The sequence below is a fragment of the Phaseolus vulgaris genome, chromosome 11, assembly GCF_000499845.2.
Source record: "Phaseolus vulgaris cultivar G19833 chromosome 11, P. vulgaris v2.0, whole genome shotgun sequence".
NCBI lineage: Eukaryota > Viridiplantae > Streptophyta > Magnoliopsida > Fabales > Fabaceae > Phaseolus > Phaseolus vulgaris.
Window position 1 is genome coordinate 49,072,615 of NC_023749.2, and position 12,419 is coordinate 49,085,033.

Genomic DNA, 12,419 nt, shown 5'->3' on the forward strand with positions numbered 1-12,419 from the left:
ATCGGATTAAATAGTCTATTATTAGATAATTTATCTTTATCTGTTGTAAAAAAGAGTCCATGCTCCATTCAACCTTCCTTATAGAATAAATTATACTTACAAACTTAATTCTAACCAACTGGTACCACAAAAAACCACTTCTATCACTAATTTAAAATATGGTCTACCAACTCTTAAAATCATCCAAACAATATATCCAACAATTACTCAAACTCAAATAAACCATTAATTATAAAAAAAAAAAAACAACATACAAATTCATATAATCTTAAACCATTCCAAACAATTTCTAAGCAAAGTTCCAACTTCCCTTACCTAGCAGTTGCTTCCTTCCCAAAATAAGAACTCCACACTAAGAGGAAGAAATGGAAACCCTCAAAATCTCCAAAAATCCTAAGTTACACCACCTAAGCAATAATATAATAATAAGAAATTAGTCCAATAAAAAAAACATTCTTAATGATTAAATTTGTAAAAATCACAAATAAAACTACAGAGGAAAATGAAGAAAGGATTTAATGTAATTATATACTTACTTCAAAGCAAATTATATAAACGGATAGGATTGGTTTAGATGAAGTCTCATTCTCCATCTAATTGGTGTGATCTGATAAGAAAAAGGACGACAGCCAACTTTCTAAACATAGAGAGAATACAAAGAAAAAATATATAAAAAATGATAGATTTTTAAAATTATTAGTAAATAAATAATTAAAGTTCTAATTTATATTCTTAAACATAATTTAAAATTTTGACATTTATTCTTTTAAAACCATCTCTTAAAAAAAACACCATATATTACAAAAAAAAATATTAATAGTTTACATTACAAGAAAAATATTTTAATGGAGATTATTTAGCGGAGGTTAATATAATCCTAGGAATTGATTTAATTAATGGAGGCTTTTTTTAACTTTCATTAAGTTTAAAAAGGTTATTCTAAAACCTCGACAAAATAACATAGGTTTTTTTAACTTTCGTTGAATTTCAAAATTTAAATGTTTATTTTTAACCTTTGTTAAATTCTAAATGTTTATTTTAAAATCTTAGCAAAATAACGGAGGTTTTTTTAACCTTTGTTAAATTCCAAAAGTTTATTTTACGAGGTTTTTAAACTCATGGTATTTAACAGAGGTTCTGAAAGACTTTTCCTGAAATATAAAAAAACCCTCGAGAAACATGTTCCTCATAAATGATTTAGCGGGGAACTACGATCCTGAGTAAATGACTTAATAGAGTTTTTAACCTTTAATAATGTAAAAACAAATTCCACTAAAACCATTTTTTCTTGTAGTAGTGTTAAAGTATAGTACTAGTTAATTACAAAGAGTTTGAAGATAAATTAATATTTAATATTACTAAAAGACTTAATTAAATTTTAATTCTTTCATAAACTTAGATATTTTCAATTGAATTTCTAATCATTTTTTTATTCTATTGAATATTTAATTTTTTTTTACATATTTCAATGTTGTCATTTAATTTATTTTTCTTTATTTTTTTTAATATCATTTTGTATTATTCACAAAATCTCTTATTTCGGAGATAAATAAGCAAAATAATATGAAAAAATAATCGTATTATCTAATTAACGAATAAATTAAATTATATGAACTATATTAGACAATATAAAAATTGAGTATCTAGTAGACAAAAAAAAAATGTAATAAAAACTCAATTAAAAATACTCAAAAATTTATAAAAGTACTTAGAACTTAATTAATTCTTATTAAATTATCTAACACTTTTTTGTATTTTGAATAAAAAATAAAGATAAGTTTGACCTTCATTAATGAAAAAGTTGGAAGATAGAAGAATCAATTTTGTGTTACTCTAAGTGATTTTTAAGCCAAGAGGTACACCATTGATCATATTCTTTTGCATGAAGTTCCTAGAAGATGATGGTTGAGGCAGACAAAGAGTATCTATCTTTAACTCTCCCTTTTAACTCCTTTTCTCTCTTATATTCCTTTCGAATAACATAATTTTTCTCCCCACTTTACCAATTATATGTTCACAGTATAATTCAATTATTTACCTAAAAAGGAATAATTATACATTTTCTCTAAAAAATTTACGTTTTTTCTTCTTCTGAAAAAAAAAGTTACTTTTATTTTAGAATATATTTGGACAAATCACAAGTACTTCAACAAAAAAATTTGTCTCTTAAAACTAGTGTTTTCATAAGTTAATTTTAAATTTTAATTTTTTTTTCTATTATTATTTTTAATTTATACATAAATTAATTTTGATTTATAGAGATAACAAATTCTTTTTTTTTTTCAAGTATTTATATGGATGAGTTAGTTCAAATACACCGTAAATTTATTTATGTAGGAATTAGTCGATTTGTAAAATATATGATAAGAACTAATGATACGTATTTTCAAGAAAAAAATACCTTTTTCAGTAAAAAAAATAAAAAATTATAAAAAACTAAAAGTCAGTTTTTTTTTGAAAGGGAAAAACTTCGAATATATTTAGCAAAAAAAAATGTATACTTATACGTAAATGTAGAAAATCTGCACGATTATTTCACGACTACAATTGTCATCACATTTTTATAATTTTTCACAAATGCAATAAAAAACGTAGTTTAAATAACATGGTTCTCAAAGAAACATGTAGTATAAAACTGTGGCATGGATATTCATTAGTTGTTGACTAAATTAAAACAAATAAAGACATTTTATTACAATTTAAATATATATATATATATATATATATATATAATTTGGTATGTTTAATTAAAATATTTTAAATTATTGATTTAATAATGAACTACATGCTACAAACCACAAATTAGTTCTATTAATTTTTTAAAGTTTATTGAGCTAGTTTACTCGAATTGGATGTAACACTACAAGAAAATAATCAAATATAAACTAATTTTTAGATACTAAAATAATTAGTTGCAATAGTAATTAAATTAGAGACTATTTTATAAATTAAAAAAAAATGATTTCTAAATTAATTTATATTATTGTTAAATGATTTTTAAATTGATATCTTAATTTAGTTACTATAACAACTAATTATTTTTTGTCTCTAAAATTGGTTTTTATTTTATTATTTTTTTTAAGTGTAATTAAGAAAAAAAAATGAAAAGATGAAAAAAAGAAGAGAATATGGAGAATGAGAGTGACGAGTCGTATAGAATTGTAACGAAGATGTGAGGAACCTTTAATAAGATCCATTCTATGGTTCACCTAAGAACCTAAGAGGAGCAAAAGCTAGAATAGGATTCCTCAAAATTTGACTTATTAAAATATTTTTTTTTCTAAAATTAGTAAATTTTATTTTAGTACTTATACTTTTTTTTTAAAGAGTTAAAATTTTTATTTTGCGCCTTTAAAAAGTAATTAAATATAAATTAATTTTAAAGAAAAAATAGATACTTATTATACGGACTAAATTAGATAATATTTTAGAGACTAAAAAAATTATTGATATTTAAAGTAATTTTTATTATTAATAAGTAATTTTTAAATCATATCTAATTAGCTATCAATATTTTAACTACCAATTTTATAATATAAAACCTTGATAGTTAGAATCTCTAAAGTTAATTATATACTAATTTAAAAATTATTTATTAATAATAGAAATTATTTAGAAATTAATAATTTTTTTTTCTCTAAAATAGTATCTAATTTAGTCAATGTATTAATTAATTATTTTTTGTCTCTAAAATTAGTTTTTATTTAATAATTTTCTAGTAGTGATTATAAGAGATATTTTAACTAATTATGTGTTCAAGAACAACAATAATAGGAAGACTCAATGTTTTAATAAAGATAAATTTTAAGTAGATAAAAAAAATTGTAAATAAGTTATAAGCATTTCTTTTTTTATTTTAGTAGAAAATTTATCTATTTAAAACTTAGTCTCTAAAACCTCTAACTTTTAAAGATAACCAAAACATTGTTGTATTGATAAAATACATATGAGAAGGTAGCACGTCGGATAATTAAGTTTAGACTCTTCGTCTGAATAAGTAATTAATTTCTTATTTAAGGATTCAACATTTTTCCTTCTTTTCTTTGGATGTTTGGTTAAGAGAAGATATATATAGGATTTGATTATTGGATTATCAAATATATTGTAGAAAATTCTAAAATTGCATAAGGAAAGATTATACTTATAAATAGATTATGCTTATTTAGATTCTAAATTTGGTAGCAATTTTTTTACTACAAGAAAACAAGAATCTAGAGTGAGTCAAAAACAGATGCAAAAACCTTGGAAGCAATAGCGTGGGCCAGTGAGTTGGACGCAGGTTGCGTGGGCCAAGCCCACGCAAAATGGACGACACATATGCGTCGAATTTTGCGTGGGCCAAGGCCGACGCATAAAGGATGAAAAAAAAATTCATATGTAATGCAAATTTAATATTAGCCGCAAACTCGGGTGGGTGAGACTCAAACCCAAGTCCTCTTAGTGACAAAGAAACTTTAACTACTTCACCAAACAAATTCTTTTGTCATTATATGATTTGTATTATACTTATTATTATTATTAATGTGGGGAACGTGAAACATGCGTGGGTCGCGACCGACGCAAACTGATTTTTTTTAAAAGAAAAATTAAATCCACAAGTGCGTCCGTTTTGCGTCGAATGCTATTTTGCGTGGGTTTTGCATCATTTTAGCCGACGATATTAGCGTCCGTTGCTGACCCACGCAAATATTTGGAAGCTAATAGCTTGTTTTCTTGTAGTGTTTTGTCTCTAAAATTAGTTTTTATTTCATGATTTTTTTTTTTGTAAAGTATCTATTGAAATATGAATATCCATGGGTGTGCTTTGTTGTTGGAAATCTAAGTGCATTTTTAGTAATTACATGATGTGTGCTAAGATGGTGATTTTTGCTGAATTATGGGGTTTCAATGTAAGAAGAAAGGGATAATTGGTAGTGTTTTGATATATGTTACATGTGTTCTTTTGTAAAATCTATTTCTAAAATGATATTTGTTGGAAATCCCACATCGACTAGAGATTAGAGCCTTTCATAATATATAAGTGGGTGCAAACCTCACCTCATTGAGCTGGTTTTATGAGGTTGAGTTAAGTTTAAAGCCCACTTCTTAACATGGTATCAGATCCATTTCGAGTCTTTGTTGGGTTTATCAGACCACCCGCCATCGGGCCGTTATCGGACCACCCATAACATATATCTCCACGCACGAGTTGGTAGCCTCGACGTGAGGGGGTGTGTTGGAAATCCCACATCGACTAGAGATTAGAGTCTTTCATAGTATATAAGTGGGTGCAAACCTCACCTCATTGAGCCGGTTTTATGAGGTTGAGTTAGGCTTAAAGCCTACTTCTTAACATGATATCAGAGCTGTTTCTTATATACTGATCTCCGAGTTGTCTGACAACCTCCCCAGTCTGAGTCACAATAAGCTGTCAATGTCAGATTGTTTTCGGATGGCAATAGCAATCCTTGTCTTAGTGATCCTTTGATGTACTTTAGTACTCGAATTGCGGCATCCCAATGAGGTTTCCGTGGATCCTGTATATATTGACTTAGGGTCTGAACCGAAAATGCTATGTCAGGCCGAGTAACCGTGAGGTATATCAGTCGTCCCACGAGTCACCTATATTTGACTGGATCCTTTAATAACTCTCCATCGTCTGGTGTGAGTTTTAGGTATTGTTCCATTGGAAATTTGTCTGGACGAGCACCTGTGAGTCCCGTATCCTGCAAAATATCAAGCGCATATTTTCTTTGGGACATGTAAATACCAGCTTTGGAACGGGAAAATTCAATCCCTAGAAAATATTTTAGGTCTCCAAGATCTTTAATGCGAAATTGTTGTAATAAACAATCTTTAACACGCTGAATTTCTGTCAAATCATTTCCTGTCAAAAGAATATCATCCACATAAATTAAAAGGACAGTAAATGATGAGTTATTCTGTCTTGTGAATAGAGAGTAATCTGTCTTGGACTGTTGAAATCCTACAGATTTAATCACATGAGAAAATGTTGAAAACCATGTTCGAGATGCTTGTTTGAGATCATAAAGGGATTTGTTGAGTCGACATACAATGTTCTCCCCTGTCGATGATGCCCGGGTGACAAGTCCATGTAAATAATTTCATGCAATGTACCATGTAAGAAGGCATTTTGAACATCTAGCTGGTGAGTAAACCAATTTCTGGTTGCTGCAATGGTGAGGAGACACCTCAAAGTTGTTAATTTTGCTATTGGTGAAAAAGTTTCAGAATAGTCGACACCTTCAATCTGAGTGTACCCCTTTGCGACAAGGCGCGCCTTTTATCTGTCGACGCTACCATCTGAGTTGTACTTTATTTTATAGACCCATTTGCATCCGATGAGTTTCTGCCCAGCGGATAACGGTGTCAAGGTCCATGTTTGATTTAGCTACAAGGCGGAAAGCTCTTCGTCCATTGCTTTTTGCCAATTTGGATCAAGGATAGCTTGAGCATAAGTGTGAGGTTCTTTGGTGGCTGTGATGTTAGCAAGATATGCACTATGTGTAGAAGAAAATCGTGAATTAGAAAGAAAATGATGCATAGGATACCTGGTTCCATTCGGTCGGTCTTGGGCAGTGGTCGAATGATTGGCTTGGGATCCCGTTACGTAGTCTTGAAGGCAGGAAGGTTGGGTTGATGTGCGACTGGATCGTCAAACAGGAAGATCGGTTGGAGAAGGTTTGGTAATGGGTGCTAAACTTCTTGGCATGGGAGAAAAAGGTTGGTCTACTAGAGGTTCAGGTGTATTATGACGAGTAGGAGAAGAAGGTTGGTTTGATGGAGGTTCAGGTGCATTGTGACGAGTAGGAGAAGAAAGTTGGTTTGATGGAGGTTCAGGTGTATTGTGACGAGTAGGAGAAGAAGGTTGGTTTGATGGAGGTTCAGGTGCATTGTGATGAGTAAGAAAAGAAGGTTGATCGAGTGAATGTTGGACAAGAGTGGGTAAGTCAATGTCAATAGTGAGCAAAATACCTTGTAATGGAGGTGAGGATTGTGTCTGTGACTGTTGGTAGAATGGGAAAACACTTTCATGGAAGATGACATCCCGACTTGTAAAAAAAGTGTTTGCATCTATATCAAATAATTTGTATGCTTTTTGACAGTGAGGATAACCAATGAAGATGCATTGTCGGGTGCGCGGATCAAATTTTTGTTTAGGTGAAACCACAGTTGCGTAACAGAGGCAACCAAAAGTTTTTAGGTGAGAAAGTGAAGGTGGTTGATTATATAGTAGCTCAAAAGGTGATTTATTTTTTAGTAAAGGTGATGGACGATTAATGATATATGTGGCGGTTAAAACGCATTCTCCCCAAAATTCTAATGGTAAATTGGACTGAAATAGGAGGGCTCGTGCTGTGTTTAAAACATGTCTATGTTTGCGTTCTACTACTCCATTTTGTTGAGGAGTGTAAATCATACATTGAAATAAATTCCAGTCCGTTGTCAACACGGATGGTTTTAATAGATGCCTGGAATTGATTTTGTGCAAATGTAATGAATGACTCTAAGAGATGTTGGGTTTCAGATTTGTGATTCATAAGAAATAGCCAAGTATATCTAGTATAGTTATCGACTATAATGAGAAAAAAACGTTTTCCAAAATGAGTTGGGATTTTATGAGGACCCCAAATGTCACAATGCAATAGATTAAATGGAGAATGAGATTTTATTGTGCTTAAAGGAAAGGGTAGCCTTGTCTGTTTAGCTTTGGGACAAATAGTACAATTATTATGAATGAGAATGAGATTTTTACTGATAGGGATAGGTAGTAAGGAAGATACAAGTTGTAGACACGCCGGAGAAGGATGTCCAAGGCGCTTGTGCCATAAATTAGGATCGATCGATATTTGAGATGCGTGGGCTTGGTTTGGAAGAGGGGACATGTAGTATAAGCCTGCGTGTTGTTTACCCGAGCCAATCATCCTCCCCGTAGCCAAGTCCTGTAAAACGCAACCATGTGGAGTAAAAACGACACAACAATTTAGTGAATTGGTTATCTTCCTAATGGACATGAGATTTAAATTAAAAGAAGGAACACAAAGAGTGATTTTGTCATTGAATTTAATTGTGCCTGTAGATGAGATGGGTGCAGTTGAGCCTGTGGGCAAATTAACATTTGAAATAAATGATGATGAAGTGTGTGTGAAAAATTGTGAATCAGATGCAATGTGATCGGTTGCTCCGCTATGCAAAATCCATGGTTTCGTAAAAGCAGAATTAGAAGAGGAGTTATGGGCAAGCAAACCTGCAGAGCTAACAAACGTGTCACTTTTAGCCCTTGCCAATTGCTGAATTTGCTCGATACTGATACGAGGTTTCTATCGGACTCGTTACTGGTGCCTTGTTTGCCAGACATGATTTTTTATTTAGGGGATAAAAATGGAGAGGCTGTCAGGGCACCAAGATCGGTGCTCTGATACATATAAGAAAATGATAAAAAATGGTAAGAAGAAGATATGTTTCTTATTCTCTTATGTGTATATTACATCACTTTATGTATAGGAAATATATAGGGAGTTTCTCTCCCCCAAATTACAATCTAATTATGTAGGATACTAATCATGAGATTCTATAATTATTAAATTAATTGCATATAATTGGGTACAATATTGTCAAATATTATATACAATAATTGCATATAATTTGATAATTATTATTTCCTTAATAATATTGGTTGACTATGGCTCAAGTGACATCAAAGGAGTGAATTATGATTACATGCACCATTCACTATCTCTCAAGTGTCAACATTGATGCTTAAGTGATAGTCTTTATAACTCAAATGATGACTTGAAGATTGAGTGAGAGAGAAAACAAAACAATCTCCTCTCCTTTGAAATAGATGAATGAAGTGATCACTTAATTGTTTGGTATTGGTAGAATGAAAAAATCCTAAGAATCCTTATCTGCAGGATGAACAAAACCTTCACTTGTGTCTTACATGATGTTATTTTTATAGCACTATCGTCTTATAGACGAAGTGTGATAATATTTTATACTTGACTATTTTAAGCATTAATTAAAACTTTGGGGTATTAGACTTACCTTAACATAAGGAGTCACTCAGATCAATAGTCAATGTGAATTATATATCACTACAAGAAAATTATCAAATAAAAATCAATTTAAAAAAAAAATAATATTTAGTTACTATATTAATTAAATTAGTTATTATTTTAAAGACTAAAATTTAACTATTCTCTTCTCTTGTAATGTATTGATAGTGATACTATACGACTGGTGGCCTTAAGAACTCTTCATGAAAGGGGTTCAACCATCTACTCCACACAACGACACTAGATTATGTTAAAAATAAAACTATAGATCAAATACTAATATATGGGCCACGAAAAATGTTAATTGGTTTTCTACAGTTCTCTACGTATCAGAACTCTCTTATGATTGTTTTTTATGCTAAAAACTATGAAAGATAAACCTTTCTTCCCACTTTACTTGATGTTAGTTTTGCATGTACTTTGCATTTCACAAACAAAAGCATTTCCAAACTCCAAATTCAGTTGTTATATTGGTTTCAGTTTTGGACGCAAAGGGTACAAGAAAACCAATGCAAAGAACTCAAAATCTCATGCAACCTATATAAACACACAACGTTGTCTTTCTCTTGAATCTCCACCAAGAGAATAACAACATCATGGGATCCTTTAGCAAACCCCTTTTGTTTCTGCTTTTTCTGATGGCTACCTATGATCCCGCTACATCCACAAACCCTACCACACAAAGATTAGGAGAACAAAAACACCCTCTCATTGGAATGAGCATCGTGCATATGCGTATTGTCAACAATCTTGGCGACAACCTACCTCTCTGTCTTCACTGCAAATCCAAAAACGATGATCTGCAGAATCATGTCATTTACAACAACCAAAGTTTCAGGTGGCGATTCCGACCTAACATCTGGGGTACAACGTTGTTCTTTTGCCACTTTTCATGGGCAGAGGGAGAAGGGTCCTATGTTATCTACAAGAATAGAAGGGATAATGATAGGTGCACACATCATTGTGATTGGTATGTGACCAAAGAAGGTGTAGAAGGGTACACAGAAGGGGATAAATTTAGCAGAGAGGCACCAAAGAGAGACATAGTGTTCAAGTGGGAAAATCCATGACCACAAAACCAACTTAGAGTGGAGAATATAACATGCTAAATGATATGATCACAAAATCTATGATTCATAACAATAAATAGTGTGTGAGAAATTTTCAAATCAGCAAAAGTTACATTGGATTATTCAATGATTTTGTGATTAGAAAAAACTCTTAACAAGACAAGCATAATTCTTATAATATCTACATGATTAGTTATGATTTGTTGTGTAGTTTATAGGAATGTTAGTACTTATCATATTTAATTCTTTTTACAATCTCCATTTCCTTAGCAATATTTATAAGCTTTTTCACTAAGATACTTTTAGTTTTTCAATATTGACATAGTTATGAATGAGTCAAAATAAGAATTAAAATAAATCAATTGTGTTAAGGACAGTAATGTAAAGGAATCAATTAATATTTATTACGGTAATTGTATTTTATGAAAAAAAAAGGACAATTAATTAATTAACTAATTAAAAACTTAATTATAAAGTACTTTAAGTCAATGAATCAAATCAATAAAAAATGTGTTAAAAAATATACTAAGGAAACTCCTAAAAGAATAAAGTAAAAATGAATGAAAGGTAACAAACAATATATCTCTCTTGGAAAAAATGTTTATAAATACTACAAGAAAATAATTGTTTAGTATCGACTAAAACTCTCCGATAACAAGTAAAAATCGATGTTAAATAATTAATAGAATCGGATTTGTGTCATATGTGCATGTAATTTTAAAATTGTTGACGCTAATTTAATAGGGTCGAATTTTGAAGACCAACTTACCGATATTAATTTATCACTAATTTTTAATTAAAGTAGTGTTGGCTTGACCAACACTAATATTTTTTATTTTAAAATTTATTTAATTTAGCATCAACCATAAAATTTATTTAATTTAGTGTCGGCTTAACTGAGATTATTTTTTTTTACTGTAAAAGTTATTTAATTTATCATCGGCTTTTTAATATTAATTTAAATTATGTTGGTTTGGCCAACGCTAACGAGAGTAATTTAAAAAAAAATCTCGTAAAATCTCTCATATTTAATAAAATAAAATATAAACAAAAAAATAGAATAAAATATGTTAGCTTCGACCTCCAGTCAACATTCACATTTTTTAGAATCAACGTGCAGTGATCTTACACCGTTCTTTCCAAAACATATTGTTTAGAACCCGACCAACAATCCAACCATTCTCTCGACACCAAAATCCTGTCAATTCTACTCTTTGTTGTACCATTCAGTTTATACCAAGTGTACTTCCTCCCGATCACGGGAATATCTAATAACCCAGCTTGCAAAATAAATGCATTAAACCTTGTGATTTCTTAGCCATATGTTGTCTTATTACCTACACCTCTTCTTTCCTCGCTCGTCCGAATTACGTTAAAATCCACCAACACACATCATGGTTTCGAAGCTTGGTTTACTCTGGCATCCATTATTTTTTGCCAAACCTTTGACTTCTCAAGTAAGGTACCAGATTCATACACCACACACCTTCAATAATACTATAATTTGCTCCATTGATATAACTGATCATTTCAAAACAATTATATCTCCACATAGTTACTATACCCCAACACTTTGGATTGCCTCGTTCTCCACCCACCCAATGTCATTAGTTCCCCACAACAGAGAAAGTGTTTCCAACTCCAAATTCTTGCTTTTAGTTTTCTAAATGCACATCATTTCAGTCTGCTCATTCCAAATAATGTCCTTTAAATATTTACGCTTTACACTTCCTCCTAGACTCCTTATATTAATACTAATTATCTTCATCATTAAACAAACTTTTATCCCTTACCTCTAACAGCCCTATCTTCTTAATAACAATATCTTCCTCCCCTTCAAATGTAAATCCCATCTCGATGCCCAAATTCCATAACCTCACAGCCTCAAAATTCTCGTTTTTTAGCCAGAATAACCTATTACAGTTCCTTACAACATTATTGATGACTTTTTACGGCAAGTGCACTGCTTTGTCAGAAATAATAATGTGTTCCTCATGACAGATATCAAACCCACAAGGAATAGTTGAATATTCAAGTAAAAGATTCGCTAAATATAAAACAGAATAATAAAAGTTTGTTGGGATGACAATGATTAACAAGAAAACAAAGCAAAGATTTGTTGCTTCAATTGAAAAAATAGGAATTGAGTTTCATCTTTCTCACTCTTTTGTATTTTGATTAGTCTTGATAAATTATGACCTTTGATTAATATTGATGCCCGTATAAAAATCATTTACATCAATTCCTCGCATATAAAATTATTAAGATGCTTCCTAAATATCAATTTCTT